At 36.9% G+C, this 12,857-nt stretch overlaps 1 long non-coding RNA gene across 1 annotated transcript in view; it reads left to right on the top strand.

Moving 5' to 3' along the window:
- Nucleotides 1-8,778: 8,778 nt before the first annotated feature.
- LOC107853599 overlaps nt 8,779-12,857 on the top strand; it is a 6,507-nt gene continuing 2,428 nt past the window's right edge. The window contains exons 1-2 of the long non-coding RNA XR_001669825.2: nt 8,779-8,878; nt 9,026-9,081. This is a non-coding gene — a long non-coding RNA (uncharacterized LOC107853599). The remainder of the gene's footprint in view (nt 8,879-9,025; nt 9,082-12,857) is intronic.

Here is a 12,857-nt window from a genome sequence, read left to right as displayed (position 1 = left end):
TCCAGACCTGGTTAAAGGTACATTGTCCATCTTTTTAGATGATGTATATGCATTAGTTGATCCGGGTTCCACATTATCATATGTCACTCCATTGGTTCTGGAAAGTTCAAAGGAACACCAGAATTGCTAGTTAAGCCATTTGAAGTATCTACGCCGATTGGTGAATCTACTATAGCTACAAGGGTTTATCAAAATTGTATTATAACTATTTGCGATCACAATACGATGGCTGATCTTGTTGAGCTGGGAATGGTAGATTTTGATGTTATAATGGTATGAACTGGTTGGCATCTTGTTATGCCACAGTAGATTGCCGAACTAAAAGGGTGTATTTCCATTTTCCAAAGGAGGCAGTCCTTGAATGGAGAGGTAATATTGGTGCACCAAAAGGTAAATTTATTTCTTATTTTAAGGAAAAAAAATGATTTCCAAAGGTTACAAATATCATTTAGTTAGAGTGAAGGATACAGATATGAAGCCACCAACTCTTCAAACTATTCCGGTGGTAAATGAATTTCCTGAAGACCTTCCATGTTTGCCTCCTGAACGAGAAGTGGTGTTTGGTATTGATGTGATTCCAGTCACCCAACTAATCTCAGTCCTCCATATAGAATGGCCCCGGCAGAATTATGAGAATTGAAACAGCAATTGAAAGACTTGCTAGAGAAAGGATTCATAAGGCCTAGTATGTTTCCCTGGGGCGCACTAGTGTTATTTGTGCGTAAGAAAGATGGTTCATTGAGAATGTGTATTGACTACCGGCAACTGAATAAGGTGACTATTAAAAATAAATATCCCCTCCCAAAAATTGATGATTTATTTGATTAGTTACAAGGCGCCAAGTACTGCTCAAAGATTTATTTGAGGTCAAGTTACCACCAAGTGAGGGTCAAAGAGAAGGATATACCCAAGACAACTTTCCAAACATGGTACGGTCATTATGAGTTTCTAGTCATGTCATTTGGGCTAAAAAATGCACCCGCAGCTTTTATGGATTTGATGAATATGGTGTTTAAGCCATTCTTAGATGTGTTCGTGATAGTTTTTATAGATGATATTCTAGTTTATTCCAGATCAGAAGAGGACCATGCCAATCACTTACGACAGGTGTTGTAGATTCTTCGTGATCATAAGCTATATGCAAAGTTCTCTAAATGTGAGTTTTGGTTAAAATCGGTGGTATTCTTGGGTCATATTGTATCTAGTAAAGGAAAAAGGTTGATACTCAAAAGATAGAAGCCGTGAAGAGTTGGTCAAGGCCCACAACGCCTACGGATATTCATAGTTTTCATGGGTTGGCAGGTAATAATATAGAAGGTTTGTTGAAGTTTTTCTTCAATTTATGCACCTTTAACCAAGCTAACACACAAAGCATCCAAGTTTCAATCGAATGATGCCTGTGAAAGGAGTTTCCAAGATCTGAAGAATAAGTTGACTTCTACACCTGTATTGGTACTTCCAGAAGGCACAGAAGGGTATGAGGTATATTGTGATGCTTCAAGAATTGGCTTAGGATATGTATTGATGCAGCATGGTAAATAATATCATATGCCTCCATAAAATTGCAGCTATATGAGAAAAACTATCCTACGCATGATCTCGAGCTAGCAGCAGTTATATTTTCTTTAAAGATATGGCGCCACTACTTGTATGGGATTCATGTTGACATATATACTGACCATAAAAGTTTGCAATATATCTTTAGCCAGAAGGATCTAAATTTGAGGCAGCAGAGGTGGCTTAAACTATGATGTTGATATCTTGTATCATCCAGGGAAAGCAAATGTTGTAGCTGATGCGCTAAGTCGTAAGGTTATGATGGTATCTATAGAAAGGAAAGGGATGCTTAAAGATCTTCACCAACTAGCTAATTTGGGGGTTCGCTTTCTTGAAACTCCAGATGAGGGGCTTATTGTGCATAATGAAGCGAAATCCATTAGTAGCTGAAGTGAAAAAGAAGCAATATGTAGATCCAATTTTATTACAGCTTAAGAAGAATGTACAATGTGGTATGACTAAGGCATTTGAGCTTACGCGAGAAGGAGTACTTTAGTGCCAAAATAGATTATGTGTGTCTATGTAGACGGGCTAAGAAAGAGGATTATCATAGAGGCACATCGTTCGAGGTATTCTGTCCATCCAGAGTCAACTAAGATGTATCAAGATTTGAAAGAAATATATTGGTGGAGTGACATGAAGAGGAACATTGCAGAATTTGTAGCCAAATGTCCAAAATGTCAAAGAGTTAAAGTAGAGCACCAAAAGCCCGGGGGTTATATGCAATGTATAGATCTTCCAATCAGGAAGTGGTACATGATCAACATGGATTTTGTCAGTGGTTTACCTCGTACATTTTGAAGGTTTGATTCCATATGGGTGATAGTTGATAGGCTTATCAAATCAGCACACTTTCTACCAGTTAGGACCACTTACACAGTTGAAGAATATGCCAAATTATATATTAAAGAGATAGTTCGGCTACACGGAGTTCCAATCTCTATTATATCAGATCGAGGAGCTCAATTTACGGCAAATTTTGGAAGTCTTTTTAGAGAAATCTAGGAACACAAGTGAACCTAAGTATAGTTTTTCACCCTTAAACAGATGGACAAGCAGAACGTACCATTCAAACACTTAAAGATATGATACGAGCTTGTCTATTGGACGTTAAAGGTAGTTGGGATGATCATTAACCTCTCATCGAGTTTGCCTACAACAATAGCTATCATTCAAATATTAAATGGCACCGTATGAAGCTTTGTATGGAAGAAAGTGTAGATCACCAATTGGATGGTTTGAAGCGGGTGAAACTGCCTTATTCAGGCCAGATCTTGTTCATCAAGCTATGGAAAGGTTAAAATGATCCAACAACGGCTAGAAATAGCCCAAAGTTGACACAAGTCATATGAAGATATTAGGAGGGGGATAGATTTTGCTATAGGTGATTGGGTATTCTTGAAGGTGTCACCAATAAAGGGGGTTATGGATTTGGTAAGAAAGGAAAACTAAGTCCACGTTATATAGGCCCATACAAGATTACCCGGAGGTTTGGCCAAGTCGCTTATGAATTAGAGCTACCTCAAGAGCTCTCAATAGGTCCTTCAGTATTTCACGTCTCAATGCTTTGAAAGTGCATAGGTGATCCATCTCATATTACTCCTACTGAAGATGTAGAAGTAACGGAAGATCTCACCTATAAAGAAATACTTATTGCTATTCTAGATTGACAAGTGAAAAAGTTAAGGAATAAAGAAATAACTTCTATAAAGTGCTTCAAAGGAACCAACAAGTAGAAGAGATAACATAGGAAGCGGAAGAAACGATGAAATCTAAGTACCCCCATTTGTTCAAATACAAAGAGAAAGTCCAAGATGCTGAATTGAAGCAATAACAAGTAAGTGTAAGACATAAGTACTGTGTTATAATACTGGTATTAAACTTAGGATTGAACTTGTTTTGGTTGGACAGTTATGCTAACATTCGAGGACGAATGTTCCTAAGGGGAGGGTGTAACATCCCGTATTTTGCTTGTACTTGTTCTAATTATATGGAACTTGGTATAGACTTTTGATATATATAACGTATGGGAATTGTTATGCAAGTATTAATGCTATAGATGGAATTATAGACGATGCCCGTACATTTTTAATGTGATGCGACTAAGTTAACATTAAGATAACTATTTAAACTTGGAATCATAAGCTAGTATTTGAATCTAAAGTTTAAAGTGACCAAGTGTACATAAGTTGAAGGTTAGATTAAAGGGATAGGAGTTGAAAATGAAGCAAATTATTGAGGTGCTTGCTTGACTTATTTAAGCTAGTAGGTGAGTCACCTACTTAAGTTATTTGGACCAAATTAATGGACCCATGTCTATGGATCAGATTTGGGTCTATGCTAATATACTCATTTAGGCCAAATTGAACAAAAGAGAAAGAAAATGAATAAGTGGCCCAGCACACCAATCTACCAAAGGCCCAAGTTAAAGCCCAAATAAGAATTTAAGTAAGTAGGTGCATCACCTACTTTGAAAATTCGTGCATCTTGAACCCTTAAGTAGGTGCATCAGCTACTTGGACTAATTTGACCAATTTTATGGTCCAAAATGCAGCTAAGGAGGTGGCCAAGATAGGGCCTTTAAAAGGCCAAGTTGCTGGTCATTTTACTTCACTTTTAAGTCATAAAAAAGGAGTATATTTCGGCAAATCTCTCTACTCTCTCTAAAACAACAAGAACAGAAGCCCTATTTTTCCTTCTAGGGTTCTAGAAGAAACCCTCACCTTTGCAGCCCAAGGTAAGTGTAAAACACTTAATGTTTTGTTTAATTATCTCACGGAATATTAGGAAAACAAGTTATAAGTATTTGACTATAAGTATATGGCTGATTATAGAACAAGCTGTTTGTTCACATTTTCTTGTTATTGAGGACCTTTTTTTCTTCTTCTTTGGTTTAAGTGTGAAGGAAAGTTCAATCTCTTGAAGAGTTCAATTAAAATAATAAGTTGTTGAATTGAGGTAAGGTGACTGCTCCATTTTTTTCTTTTATATGAATTTGAGAGGGGATTATGGATGTCTTGTAATTGAGAACTCAAGAGATGATGAGTTCAATAATTGATTACTACAATAAAAAAGATTTGGGACTTATGGGCTGCCAGGTTGAAGTTGGATAAAGGTGTGATGAGTTTGTAATGAATTATAAAAGAAAGATGTGGTGATACACCACCAAACTAATGTAAAGTTATGGTAGTTTTTTGTCTTTAGATGTGATGGCCTCAACGGCAAAGTATTGTATATATCAGTTTATGTTTATTCTCATCGATAGATAATATCATGTTTGTCAGAACCTTTAGTTATTATAGTTACATGCATGGGAAGTACAAGTTTTTGGATTGGTTCTCTCGGTCCTTTACGGCTACGAGTGCCTGTTCGCCCCAATAGGATTTGAGGCGTGACACGTATCTTGCTTGGAAGTCATCGTGTGATAAGATATTTCAAGTGAATGATCTAACCGAAAATAAGAAGAGTTGTTATGTTATGGCTCACTTTGAGGGATATGCAAACACTTGGTGGGGTATGTGAAGCGATTTGGTGATGTGTTGATTGCCGGGCAGCCACCTACATGGTCTAGATTGAGGTACCTTATGCGTCAAAGATACCTACTTGAGGGCTACAAACAAGAACTTCTTGCCAAGTTGTATAACTTGAAGCAAAGAAACAAAAGTGTCATGGCATACTATGATGAATTTCAGCAATTGATGTTGAAGCTTGACCATCGAGGAGAACAAGTGACCCATGACATTATACATTTCAAAGTTGGGTTAAATAGTGAATACCTAAACTGGAGGAATGTGGATTCTTAGGGAGAGAAAATTGTATTACCTTGGTGAGGAGGTAGGGCTTGAATCGAATGAGTGTGATAAAAAAACTCAAGATGGAGAACTAGAAGTCGAGGTGGAAATTGATGAAGGTGGGGAAGATATTTTGTTGATTGATAGAGAGTGTGTAGTGCCTATGTATATGGTAAGGAGAGTCATGCTTAGTGAGGGAATGGAAGATGATACGGGTACGACCACGAAGGTGGGTGAGTGCGAGAGTGAATTGACCCGAGACTTGGAGTGTAGACGTGAAGTGCAAAGGAAGGCCTAAATAGGCTACAAAATCAGTCCATACAATGCACTCCAAGGGATCCCACTTGAAGACTTTGACTAAGGGGCCATTTTGGACATTTCACACTATTCTTGTAATACACTATAAATACAACCTTCTAGGATTTCATTCATTAGACTTTGATGATAATGAATGTTGTATAACATTGAAAGACAAGTCCTCTCTCCTTGAGGCACAAATTCAAAACTTGTAACTAGGGTAATACTAGGGTGGAATCACTAGTGTTGTATTCTTGCTTGGAACGTTGGGTGCTAGAGGAGGTTGAGGTCTCTCTTGTGCTCACCGAAGAGAGTAGGCTTTCCTATTATCATTGTATTAAGGGTCTAGGTGCTTGAATACACTTAGGTTCTTAGTTCATGAGATAGTGTATGTCACTCTATCTATCCTTTCTATTCTTGCAATCTTGTAATGTTTGTATCTCGTATTGTACCCGTTTGTCTTATTGCTGTTATTTCCATTGTTATGTTCATCTTGTTCTTCATCTTCTTGTTGTTAAATCTAGTTTGGTGGCTGTTTTGGGGTTGAAACATACCCTTATATTTTGTTCTTCTTATTGTTGTAGTGAATCCGAGAGTGGTCACCAAATCAGTCCACGGGTTCTTCAAACTAGAGTCGATTTGGTGTTTGTTTCGTGCTTTCGTTGTCATTTCCATATCATTTGGTATCAAATCCATCATTGATTTTGTTCTAAAAAGATCAATCTTGGGCTTGAGACTTGGAAACTACAAAAAAAAACTGAAAACTAAAATTTCCAGAAAATAGCAATCTGTCCACTTTGTGTTCTTGGCCAAAAATTGTGTTCTTGTTGTATCTTGGCTGAGATTTTTACTTGTCTTAAGTGTTTCTAGTGTTAGTATTGTTCTTCACTAACACTTTGAGTCTATATCTTGATTTGAGCCTTTGTTGTTGATGTTGTGATTGTGAACTTGGACTTGGCCAATTGTTGTTGGTATTGTTGTTGCGGGTTCAAGACTTGAACGTGTGATGTGTTGTTGGTTCAAGTTTTGAACGTGTATTGTGGAGATTGTGTTGTGGAATTTAAGCTTGGAAAGTTGTTGTTGTTGTTTGGGAGGTCCAACTTGAACCTTAGAACTTCAAGACTCAAAGTTTGTGTTCTTGGTGTTCTTGATGTTCTTCACCATATCCATATATTATTGGGAAAAAAAAGTGGTTGTTGATCTTAGAAGTTGAAGAAAAAAAGAATGTGTATTGTGTTAGTCTTGCAAGACATAGATCCAAGTTTCAAGGTGTAGTACTTGTGACTCAAAGACTTTTCCTACACATTAAACACTTTACATCACTTCTCAACCACTTTCCCATGAAACAAGGGTCTATGTTTTAAGGAAAAGTACTATAAAAGTCAAGTCTTGAAAACTTGAATTTGAAAAGGCTCCAAAACTTGTTTGAATTTCCCTCCTTAAAACAAATTCCACCAATTCCTAAATTGTAAATTGACCAAGACTTGAAATTGGACAACAAAAATTGTTAGAAACCGCAATCAATACGTGACTGCCACATCATCATCTTTTACTGTTCATGTAACAATTTTGGCTCAAATTTTAGATTTCTTAGTTTCATTTTATTGTCTCTTAGTTCGTTTGTTGGTTCAAACACTAATTGACAACCTAGTAATCTCCTACTAGCTTGTAAGTTGTTTTGTGTCCGTTTGTTCGTGCTTACATTTGTTGTATACTTTTATATTTTTGAATTTGTTGTTAGTTCTTGACTTAAGTCCTACAAGATTTCATTTTTGTTTCAAACAAAAATCCATTCCGAGACAAGAGTAGACTCGACACTCAATCACTCATGAAGTACAAGCCGGCTTTCAACACTTGTGAAACCAAGTGTGAGGTAAAACCGAGAGTGAGAGTGTGGTGAGGCATTTTTGATCTAACAAGTTTATTTGTTTTTTTTGTTTATTGTGTCTTTTTGTTAGGTACAATGGCTGCCCATAATTTCAATGCCACATGTGATCGTATCAATGACAATATTGAAGATATGAAACGGTACATTGAAATTATATGCCAATTGCTACCCAAACTCTACCCATAAAATCCAATTGTCCAAGCACCTTGTGTTGAGAGCTTTTCGGAGGAAGTTGCTGCCCAACTTGTGGGTAAAACTTGCCCACCACTTGAGGATATGTGTGATGTGATTAATGAATCTTAAGTGAGTGAAGGATTTAAAGATGTTGGCCAAGGAAAAAGGAGTGAACCTATGAGCCTATGTTGTTGTAAAGATGCTAATGTTTGTTTGGCTCATAGGGTTAATCATGTGCTTGACATATCTTTGAAACTTGATAATGATTCCTTAGAGAGTGAAAGTTCCAAATCTATCCTCAGGTTAGATCATTCACTCTTTAGGCACAATGTCTTGTTTGAATATAGTTTATTTACTCCTAATGAACCAAGTGGTGCAAGTGATATTGACGGCATGGCTTGTCTTGGAAGTTATATAGCCTATATCTAACCCACTATGGTGTGACAATATTCCTCCTCAAGATGGAAATATCTTCTTGAAAGATGAGAGTACTCTTAAGGGTAGGGAATGTGTAGTCTTGAAAAGGAATAGGTAAAGATGACCATGATTTGCTTGATTACTTGGGAAACCCGAAATGTGATTGTTCTTGTAAAAATGTTTTTATGAATGATTCCTTTGTGTATAAGTGTAAGGTTAGATTAAAGTGATTAGGAGCTGAAAATGGAACAAAATATTGAGGTGCTTACTTGACTTAATTAAGCTAGTAGGTGAGTCACCTACTTGAACTATTTGGACCAAATTAATGGACATATGGCTATGGAGCAGATTTGGGCCTATACTAATGTAATGTACTCATTTGGGCACAAATTGAATAGAAGAGAAATAAAATGGGTAAAAAGGCCCAATACTCAAATCTGCCAAGGCCCAAGTTAAAGAGAAGAAAAGAAGGGAAAATGGGTGGCTAAGGCCCAATAACTTTGGATCCACAAAAACCCAATATATTGGGCAAGTAGATAATTCATTCACTTGATAAAATATGGGCCAAAAAGGGTCAAGAAAGTCGGCCAAAGAGCAGCTCCTTTATATAGATTGAAATCAGCAATTTTTGCTCATTTTTAACTTAGACAAAAATTTCAACTTCTAGGTTTTTCTCTCTTGTTCACTCTTGGCTATGAAGTAACCCTATCTTCCCACAAGGGTTCTTGGAATTGGCCTTCCGCCCAAGATAAAGGTAAAGTGAGCAATTCATGAGCTTGTACTAAGGAAACTATGTGTTCTTCAAGATTAATTTCTGGATAGCCCTCTCTATAAGTTGGACAGTCCATTGTTCTTAGTTATTAAGGGATTTCTTTATTTGTCTTTTGGTGTATGTGTGAAGGGATTAAGCTATTTAAGAGATACAAATTAAGAGGCTAAACTAACAAGGAAATCAAGGTATGTTTGCTGTCCACTTTTGTCCTTTTTCTATATACATGTGTTGGTAGAGGATTGAACATATTTGGTTGTTATTTGAAGGATGATTGGGGTGTTGTTTGCGGACTGTTTTGTGTGTTTATGTTATGGGCTTCCAGTGATAGCCTAAACACTAAGAAATCATGAAATTTGGAGTTCAACAAACAATTTCCAGCAAACACAACTAAAGAAAACAATACACAAAGAACCGGAGAAGGTGAAGGTTGCATAAGATGAAAAGATAGTAAAGTGACCCTTACTTCCACAAGTGAATAGCACTAGAAGGTGTATCAAACCTTCAAACACACATCACCATGCAAGTTCAAACCACTCTCTTAGGTGACCCAAAGGAAACACTCTTCCCCAAGCACACCTTTCTTGCCAATTATCCAAGACAAATGAAAACCCTAACTTTCAAGTGTTGAAGGACCAATTTTCAGATTCTATTCTCTCTACAAAACTAAAACTACAATATAGAAGTAAGTTCAATGTCATCAAAAGTCTACTGAAAAGAGAAGTAAAATGGTCTATTTATACTACTACATGCCAAAGGACAAAAATGCCCTTAATGAGGACTTAAAAGGAGGCGCCTATAGAGTGCTCTTTTGGAGTGTAAAAAGTCTTCATTATCCTTCCTTTGAGGCGCCTATGGAGTGTATAAATTCCCCTCCTTCCTTATATTTACCAAGGCTTCAAAATATCCAAAAAGTCTTTAATTGCTTGCCAATTCTGAAGCCTTGACACTTTTACAATATCTTGTGCTCTTGCGGCTCATTGTGCTTGTATCATCCTCTCCATCTTGAAGGAATTTGTCCTCAAATTCAGATCTTGTAAAAACCAAAGAGATAGAAAAAACATACACAAAATCCTCTTGGTAGGAGGGTTAGTATTAGTACCACATTTATATCATCTACCCATGGTTGCTCACACTTGACATACATCCATATATCCTTGGTTTTTTTACATAAAAAGCTTAGCATAAAGTATAACAAAGACATGAATAGCATCAATATAAAAAATAAGTGAGCATGACCAGCAACTATATCCTTCACATCTCAAGAGCATTCCAGGGTCAAATGGGAGAAAATGATGAAGGTTTAAGTTGAGATGGCCCACTCCTTTCACTAGGTTATCAAGTTCACAATCATTCAAGGCATTACCCACCACTAGGAAAAACACAAGGTCATTATGAACAAGATTAACATAGGGGCTTTCATTACACACATTCAAAGGACCATATACTTTATCAAGATCAATAATACAATTATGCCAAGGGGGTACACTTTTGGAATACACCCAACTATCCTTTGTTACAATCATGAAATATTTACTACAAGCATCACAAAGGACATGGTTAAGAGAGATATCAAGAAAAAAGGAATGCAATCCGAAACACATCCTTCCCCACTCCAATACCGGGATCAAATGGATGAAATAGAAAAAAATCTAAGCCGAGGTTAGCCATTCCTTTTACTAGAGAATCAAACTCACAATCATCTTCATTCAAGAAAGGAAAACAGCCACCAAGCTTACTACCTCTACATAATATCAATTCAAAATTAACATGGTTATAATCATAGGCAAAGAGGTAGTATAGGAAGGAATCAAGTGTGAAGACATCAACCAAGGTACTATCATCTACAAGAGGGTCATGTAGTTTGTGAATACTCTTGTCACATGATAATTGAACCTTATTCAAGTTATAAGTACTAGCACTAGATGGACACAAATCATTCTTACGAAAAGAATTGATTTTGTCATCTAAAGTATCAACTAGTGCTTGCGTACTCACAACAAGAGTTTGGTCCTTATACAACCTATCAACACCAAGAGTATCACAAAAGGGAGATTCATACACTTCTTGACTAATCAAATCCAAAACTACACCACTTTGGCTACTACGAGCCACATCACAATAATTCAAGCTTTTAGGAGTATAAAAAATAGCTTTGTTACCTTGTAGATTATGAGAAGTGTTTTCTTCACTTGGTTTTGCATCATGGCAGACCTTATGCTCCACATTACAAGGGAATATATCAAGGTTTCCCTTTGGATTCACTTCTTCATCGCTTGTCCCAAAATGGGGACTTTCGGCCAAGGGCTTGAAGAAAACTTGGGGTTTTCCTCGGGACTTCTAGGGTCTTGAACCTGCACATAAGAAGATAAAATACTAGGAAAAATGCTATTATTTGGGTTAGTGAATAAAAAGGGTCCTTTGTGGACAAGATCCACAATCAAGCATTTTTTTTTCCCTTTCCAACTTCACTACCATGGTTTACCCTTCCTTTTCCCTTTTTTCTTCACATTCTTCTTGTAACTCACTAATAATTTTCTCTCCATCTTGAGGCTTGGCCTCACTCTCTTTGGTTCCTAACTCATGGAGAGGAGTCATTGGATTTTGTGAAGTATAGGGTCTTTGGACTTGAGGTGTTTGGAATTGTGGAGATTTTGGTGGACATAGTCTATCAACCCTCGCTCTAATTCTAATTATGTCACCCCTCATTGAATCCATATCACTCCTTATAGCATCATTTCCGCTCTTCATTTCTAGACTCAAGGCCTCTATTTGGGCCATCAAAGCCCCCATAACATCATTTCCCAAAGGTTGGGAAGACCTTTGGTTTCCATGGAAAATGTACCTATGAAGTGCAAAAAACAGCAAGTAAAATAATCTACAAAACGAACAAACGAGTTAGTTCAAAAGCCTCACTTCACTCACACTCAACCTCATCTCACACTTGGCTTCACAAGTGTTGGAGAACCGACAATACTTGGAAAGTTACTTGAGAGGTGAGAAGCTTTGAATTGAAATGGATCTTCATTTGAAATACTCAAAATAAGTGATGCACGAACTTGAACCAACAAAATACTACAACTTAAAAATGAGAAAAGCACACAAAAAAACCGAACACACGAAATAAACGGACTCAAGACTAATTGTCAACCTAGTAGGTACTTACTAGCTTGCTAATTAGTTATAGAATCAACACAAAAGCAACTAGAAACAACAAATGGAAACTAGGAAATCTAAATTTAGAGGTGAATTTTGGTTGACCACAAGTGATGATGTGGCACTACGTGGTTGGTTGTCACTTTTTTCGAAATACCAAAAATTTTTTCCAACTAATTTTCGGCCTAACAACTCTTAGGAAGGAAGAGAATTCGGTTTTGGAGGGAAAAATTTTAAGATTGAAACCTTTTCAAGCTTCAAAATGGATGAGAAATGAATTGGTCCCCCCTTTGTACTTGCAATTGTACTTTGTTCTCCCCTTGTCCCCTCTTCCTTTTGGAAGAATGGAATATTCTTTGAATATGCTTTTGGACAAACAACCTTTTCACTCTCTTTCTTTCCCTTTTTGGATCAAACAAGAGCTTTGAATATCCTTTTTCATAAGTTATGAAGATCATGGATGAACAAGATGAATATTCAAGTGTTGACCAAGTTTGACCACCTAGCAAATGAACTCCAAATCTGAATTTTTTTGATCTAGGTTCCTTAGCCCAAAACAACTTCAGCCAATCAAAAATCAGCCACCAAACACGCCTAAATCACAAGGGTAAATTTTGGATCTAGCACAAAAGCTTCAAAACACCATGTTCATGGAGGTTCTTAGCTCAAACTCAACCAAACTTCAATCTAAAAGTAGATCTAGACTCCCTATGTGCTAGAGAGAAAGGATCTAGCACTATAAACCTTCAAAACACAACAAAAACTTGTAGATCTAACTTGGAAAATTCGGATCTACAACAAACACACA

This window comes from Capsicum annuum, unplaced genomic scaffold (assembly GCF_002878395.1).
Source record: "Capsicum annuum cultivar UCD-10X-F1 unplaced genomic scaffold, UCD10Xv1.1 ctg82642, whole genome shotgun sequence".
Taxonomy (NCBI): domain Eukaryota; kingdom Viridiplantae; phylum Streptophyta; class Magnoliopsida; order Solanales; family Solanaceae; genus Capsicum; species Capsicum annuum.
The sequence above is the reverse complement of the archived record's forward strand: the minus strand, read 5'-3'. Positions and strand labels throughout refer to the sequence as shown.